Source organism: Protopterus annectens, chromosome 13.part0, assembly GCF_019279795.1.
Source record: "Protopterus annectens isolate FY-2018-M chromosome 13.part0, PAN1.0, whole genome shotgun sequence".
Lineage (NCBI taxonomy): Eukaryota > Metazoa > Chordata > Ceratodontiformes > Protopteridae > Protopterus > Protopterus annectens.
The window spans coordinates 1,276,778,094-1,276,785,016 of record NC_056747.1 but is presented as its reverse complement, the minus strand read 5'-3'; the positions used below and the strand labels follow the sequence as shown (position 1 = coordinate 1,276,785,016).

The 6,923-nt window shown below is 40.5% G+C and overlaps 2 non-coding genes across 2 annotated transcripts; both read left to right on the top strand.

Moving 5' to 3' along the window:
- Positions 1-1,489: 1,489 nt before the first annotated feature.
- Positions 1,490-1,561, top strand: TRNAC-GCA. The gene has a single exon. It is a non-coding gene; the product is annotated as a tRNA-Cys (tRNA).
- Positions 1,562-3,978: 2,417 nt separating this feature from the next.
- Positions 3,979-4,049, top strand: TRNAC-GCA. Its single transcript has one exon. It is a non-coding gene; the product is annotated as a tRNA-Cys (tRNA).
- The last annotated feature ends 2,874 nt before the right edge of the window (positions 4,050-6,923 follow it).

The window sequence follows — 6,923 nt, the reverse complement described above, 5'->3', positions numbered from 1 at the left end:
CAGTTAGTCTTGACGTAACGACTACTTTCTGAAGTTTTCACCAATAAAACATCTCCACTAACTTGGAAAAATGGCCCCCTGTATCAATGTCACAAGACAGACCTACTTTTGTTAATGTTCTGTTTCTCCAGTCCTTAATGCTTCCTCAGTGACACACAATGACCCCAAAGTTCATTTCGCTCTCCAAGTAATGCTGATTGAACTGCACATTTGCATTAAAATATTCAAATTAAGGACTCTGATGTAGGGCCACAAATTACACCGTGGAAGGCAGCTCCTTCTACATTTTCAATGATGGTAGTTGACAAAAGAACTCTGTAGCACTTTCAACTAAACTTCTCTCTCTCTCTCTCTCTCTCTCTCTCTCTCTCTCTCTCTCTCTCTCTCTCTCTCTCTCTCTCTCTCTCTCTCTCTCTCTCTCTCTCTCTCTCTCTCTTCACCCCCCCACCAGTACTCAATCGCTCTCTCTCTCTCTCTCTCTCCACCCCCCCCCCCACCGGTACTCAATCTATCTCTCTTTCCCTGCCTGCTATTTCTTGATAATAAATAACTCCTTTTCTTGCACTTAACTGATCTCACTTTTTAGGTGTCTCTTTAAAGTTTTTTTTCTTCCCAGCTACACTCTTCTTGCTTCGTTCTTTGATGTAAAAAAACTTTCTCTCTCACAGGGCTACCCCAAACCACATTGACAGGTCTTGACTTTTTCCACCCTTTCTCCCTAACTGCCCTATGTGCTACATCACGACCTGCCCCTTGTCACTGGGATAGATGTACTACTGTGTACACATGCACAATAAGGAAATATAAAATTAACCCTTACATTTACCCGGAGAAAGGCCAATTAATTTCTAACATGGAGTATATGTAATGATAGCCTGATTCAGAAGATCACAGGTCTCTATCACTGAGCCATTTCACTATATGCAAAATCTTGGTTCTCAAAACTGTGGACAAGCTTACAAACTTGGTGGTGCCTTGAAGGCAGACAGACCTTTCTAGCATGGGTTGCATGTAAACAGGCCAAAAGAAATTGGTCCATTCTTTTTTCAATCTCTACTTTTAAACACTGCCACCTGTTCTAAATAATAATAAAAGAAATGTGCTCACACAGAGTCTGTTTTGCTGTTAAGAACCGGCGAACATGGGTGCAGTGGCCTCAGGTTCTGTGAAGTAAGGGAGCTTCTTGTGCAAAAGAACCTATGTTATTTACTGAAAAAATAACGAGTCTAAAAGCTGTTTCTCTTTACAATGTCACTGGAATTTGTAACAGAAAACATGAGCCGTCTCTGCTGCATGCTTGGCAAAAAGATATCTGCATGGTAATTTCGTAAATGTACGGAGAAAGAAAATGTACACACATGACTTTTGTGCTGACTGTTCATTATGCTACTGTAAGTTGTTCCTGTCAACATCTGTAAACAGATCATCGGGAAGTAGGAACTATTACTGAGTTACTTCAGCAGAGCAGAGAGTCACCTTTATGTGTAATGGGGGTATAGCTCAGTGGTAGAGCATTTGACTGCAGATCAAGAGGTCCCTGGTTCAAATCCGGGTGCCCCCTGAAAGGGTGGCTTTTTCCACACATAGGCCTTGTTTTCACTGGCTATGCTTTCAAAGAAAGTTAAGCCAGATAGCTGCCACACCATAAAATGCCAGTGTTCCCTCACTCTCCGCTTGATTAATTGCCAGGATCTCAGAAGGTGCAGGTCATGCAATACGACAATTGCAGATACTATATACAACCCGTGTGGCATGCTCCCTGCTCATCTTCACCTTTTTCCATGAAGAATTCTCAGACATTTTGTTCTCTCAGTTCCAATCTTATTTGACTTCTTCACTCAAGTGCTACAAAAGAAGCTGTCCAAGACACTCTTCTAAAGTTCTTCTCTACGTATTCTCTGCCTTGCAAATGACACCCTGAAATTACGACAGTAGATTGTGGAAACAAGATCACATGAAGGTAAGAAAGCCAAGATGCCCTGACCCTCTTCATCAAAAGAGTTGTCTGCTACTTTAAACTTCTTCCCATCAGCCTCAGATGAAGCTAGTCACATCAGGGGTATAACATTCGTAATTCAGGTTTTGAAGCTCAGGTGGCTCTTCTGACTGATTTGCAATATATGATGTCACACTGGCATTCATAACTGTCCTGTCAGTGGGACAGAGTTCTTTAGAAAAGTACATATTCTTAGATAAGTTCCTAGAGGAAACACATGGAACATCTTTATCTTGAAAACTGAGGCAGTGTTTCTTATGCTTAGTAGAATCATGCTGCTCAAAATAGTTTGACGACCCCTTCTGAAATTTGGTCCTGCAACTATTTGCTGAGTGTAGATTACTACAATCAGATTGACTACTATTCGAAGAAAACAAATAAGACTGACACTTTTTCTGTCAGTTAGTCTTGACGTAACGACTACTTTCTGAAGTTTTCACCAATAAAACATCTCCACTAACTTGGAAAAATGGCCCCCTGTATCAATGTCACAAGACAGACCTACTTTTGTTAATGTTCTGTTTCTCCAGTCCTTAATGCTTCCTCAGTGACACACAATGACCCCAAAGTTCATTTCGCTCTCCAAGTAATGCTGATTGAACTGCACATTTGCATTAAAATATTCAAATTAAGGACTCTGATGTAGGGCCACAAATTACACCGTGGAAGGCAGCTCCTTCTACATTTTCAATGATGGTAGTTGACAAAAGAACTCTGTAGCACTTTCAACTAAACTTCTCTCTCTCTCTCTCTCTCTCTCTCTCTCTCTCTCTCTCTCTCTCTCTCTCTCTCTCTCTCTCTCTCTCTCTCTCTCTCTCTCTCTCTCTCTCTCTCTCTCTCTCTCTCCAACCCCCCCCACCGGTACTCAATCTCTCTCTCTCTCTCTCTCTCTCTCTCTCTCTCCACCCCCCCACCAGTACTCAATCTCTCTCTCTCTCTCTCTCCCCCCCACCAGTACTGAATCTCTCTCTCTCTCTCTCTCCACCCCCACCGGTACTCAATCTATCTCTCTTTCCCTGCCTGCTATTTCTTGATAATAAATAACTCCTTTTCTTGCACTTAACTGATCTCACTTTTTAGGTGTCTCTTTAAAGTTTTTTTTCTTCCCAGCTACACTCTTCTTGCTTCGTTCTTTGATGTAAAAAAACTTTCTCTCTCACAGGGCTACCCCAAACCACATTGACAGGTCTTGACTTTTCCACCCTTTCTCCCTAACTGCCCTATGTGCTACATCACGACCTGCCCCTTGTCACTGGGATAGATGTACTACTGTGTACACATGCACAATAAGGAAATATAAAATTAACCCTTACATTTACCTGGAGAAAGGCCAATTAATTTCTAACATGGAGTATATGTAATGATAGCCTGATTCAGAAGATCACAGGTCTCTATCACTGAGCCATTTCACTATATGCAAAATCTTGGTTCTCAAAACTGTGGACAAGCTTACAAACTTGGTGGTGCCTTGAAGGCAGACAGACCTTTCTAGCATGGGTTGCATGTAAACAGGCCAAAAGAAATTGGTCCATTCTTTTTTCAATCTCTACTTTTAAACACTGCCACCTGTTCTAAATAATAATAAAAGAAATGTGCTCACACAGAGTCTGTTTTGCTGTTAAGAACCGGCGAACATGGGTGCAGTGGCCTCAGGTTCTGTGAAGTAAGGGAGCTTCTTGTGCAAAAGAACCTATGTTATTTACTGAAAAAATAACGAGTCTAAAAGCTGTTTCTCTTTACAATGTCACTGGAATTTGTAACAGAAAACATGAGCCGTCTCTGCTGCATGCTTGGCAAAAAGATATCTGCATGGTAATTTCGTAAATGTACGGAGAAAGAAAATGTACACACATGACTTTTGTGCTGACTGTTCATTATGCTACTGTAAGTTGTTCCTGTCAACATCTGTAAACAGATCATCGGGAAGTAGGAACTATTACTGAGTTACTTCAGCAGAGCAGAGAGTCACCTTTATGTGTAATGGGGGTATAGCTCAGTGGTAGAGCATTTGACTGCAGATCAAGAGGTCCCTGGTTCAAATCCGGTGCCCCCTGAAAGGGTGGCTTTTTCCACACATAGGCCTTGTTTTCACTGGCTATGCTTTCAAAGAAAGTTAAGCCAGATAGCTGCCACACCATAAAATGCCAGTGTTCCCTCACTCTCCGCTTGATTAATTGCCAGGATCTCAGAAGGTGCAGGTCATGCAATACGACAATTGCAGATACTATATACAACCCGTGTGGCATGCTCCCTGCTCATCTTCACCTTTTTCCATGAAGAATTCTCAGACATTTTGTTCTCTCAGTTCCAATCTTATTTGACTTCTTCACTCAAGTGCTACAAAAGAAGCTGTCCAAGACACTCTTCTAAAGTTCTTCTCTACGTATTCTCTGCCTTGCAAATGACACCCTGAAATTACGACAGTAGATTGTGGAAACAAGATCACATGAAGGTAAGAAAGCCAAGATGCCCTGACCCTCTTCATCAAAAGAGTTGTCTGCTACTTTAAACTTCTTCCCATCAGCCTCAGATGAAGCTAGTCACATCAGGGGTATAACATTCGTAATTCAGGTTTTGAAGCTCAGGTGGCTCTTCTGACTGATTTGCAATATATGATGTCACACTGGCATTCATAACTGTCCTGTCAGTGGGACAGAGTTCTTTAGAAAAGTACATATTCTTAGATAAGTTCCTAGAGGAAACACATGGAACATCTTTATCTTGAAAACTGAGGCAGTGTTTCTTATGCTTAGTAGAATCATGCTGCTCAAAATAGTTTGACGACCCCTTCTGAAATTTGGTCCTGCAACTATTTGCTGAGTGTAGATTACTACAATCAGATTGACTACTATTCGAAGAAAACAAATAAGACTGACACTTTTTCTGTCAGTTAGTCTTGACGTAACGACTACTTTCTGAAGTTTTCACCAATAAAACATCTCCACTAACTTGGAAAAATGGCCCCCTGTATCAATGTCACAAGACAGACCTACTTTTGTTAATGTTCTGTTTCTCCAGTCCTTAATGCTTCCTCAGTGACACACAATGACCCCAAAGTTCATTTCGCTCTCCAAGTAATGCTGATTGAACTGCACATTTGCATTAAAATATTCAAATTAAGGACTCTGATGTAGGGCCACAAATTACACCGTGGAAGGCAGCTCCTTCTACATTTTCAATGATGGTAGTTGACAAAAGAACTCTGTAGCACTTTCAACTAAACTTCTCTCTCTCTCTCTCTCTCTCTCTCTCTCTCTCTCTCTCTCTCTCTCTCTCTCTCTCTCTCTCTCTCTCTCTCTCTCTCTCTCACCGGTACTCAATCTATCTCTCTTTCCCTGCCTGCTATTTCTTGATAATAAATAACTCCTTTTCCTGTACTTAACTGATCTCACTTTTTAGGTGTCTCTTTAAAGTTTTTTCTTCCCAGCTACACTCTTCTTGCTTCATTCTTTGATGTAAAAAAAAATCTTCTCTCTCATAGGGCTACCCCAAACCACATTGACAGGTCTTGACTTTTTCCACCCTTTCTCCCTAACTGCCTATGTGCTACATCACGACCTGCGCCTTGTCACTGGGATAGATGTACAACTGTGTACGCATGCACAATAAGGAAATATAAAATTAACCCTTACATTTACCCGGAGAAAGGCCAATTAATTTCTAACATGGCGTATATGTAATGATAGCCTGTTTCAGAAGATCACAGGGCTCTATCACTGAGCCATTTCACTATATGCAAAATCATGGTTCTGTACACAAAACTGTGGACATGTTTACAAACTTGGTGGTGCCTTGAAGGCAGACAGACCTTTTGTTAAATAAAAACAATGATAACAACACAGGAGGCTCAGATGCAAAAGTTTACTAGTGTACACCAGGAGGCAAAAAACCATACAAGTACAGAGTTTTGTCTGACATGATGCAGGAAATACACAATTTTATATAGGTTTAACACTCAAGCTGTGCCCACCTTACTGACGTGGTTAGTCACAGGGCACCTACATCACTATGGTCTACAATATTCTATTCATACGAAAAAGCTGATGTTATACATTTTAAAAGTTTTCCCATGGGAATAATACAGCCTTGCAAAGCACCTGGTCAGTTATAATGTCTTTCTGTAAATGTTACTCCTTCAAGGTTCCAGGCCTGCTCGAATACAATAGTTGGTTCAGTCTTGTAATATACTTCTTTGTTCTTGCAACATTACTTTAGCAGCTGTGTCTTATCTTGGTAACATTCACAAGGCCAATTATCCCAGAGGAAGGAAGAAGATTTTCAATGCTTTATGCATTTAATTTCCTGACCCAGCAGATAATCATTAGTGAAAAACATAAGCTTGCTGAGCTGGCTACTGCCAGGGTCAGAGTTCAAATACACTGCAGCTCCAAAGCTTCAAGCAATTACATGTAAAATCATTCTTATTGCCATATTGTAAATAGAATAAAATGCATTATATACTATTTGCTTTTAAACTAGCACTTTATACATGTTCAAATACATATTTTTCTAACATTTTCCTCCCTTTTAATACTTTTTATTCTATTCAGAAATATAAACAATGTTTTATCATCCCCTAGTCTTCTCCCTTAAGGACTTTCAACTAGGCAAGTCATTTAGTTTATATTTCGGAAAGAGTTTCCTCTGGAATTAATAGTTCCAATTCAATGTCTTGGTACAAAGTTTCAGTTACAGATATATCAACAAAATCTTTGACTAATCTTTTCATGCAGGGGATCCCGCAACAGACACATGCTCCCAATAGGAGCAGACCAACACAAATAGCAATCAAAATATTCATTAGGATAGATCCCCACCCACCAAACAGACTCTGGAAAAAGTTTGTCAGTGGGTTTGGGTCTGGTTCAGTCATGGCCGATACCTGCTGTATTACCTCTAGGTGGTCATTAATCTCATGTCGATTGTC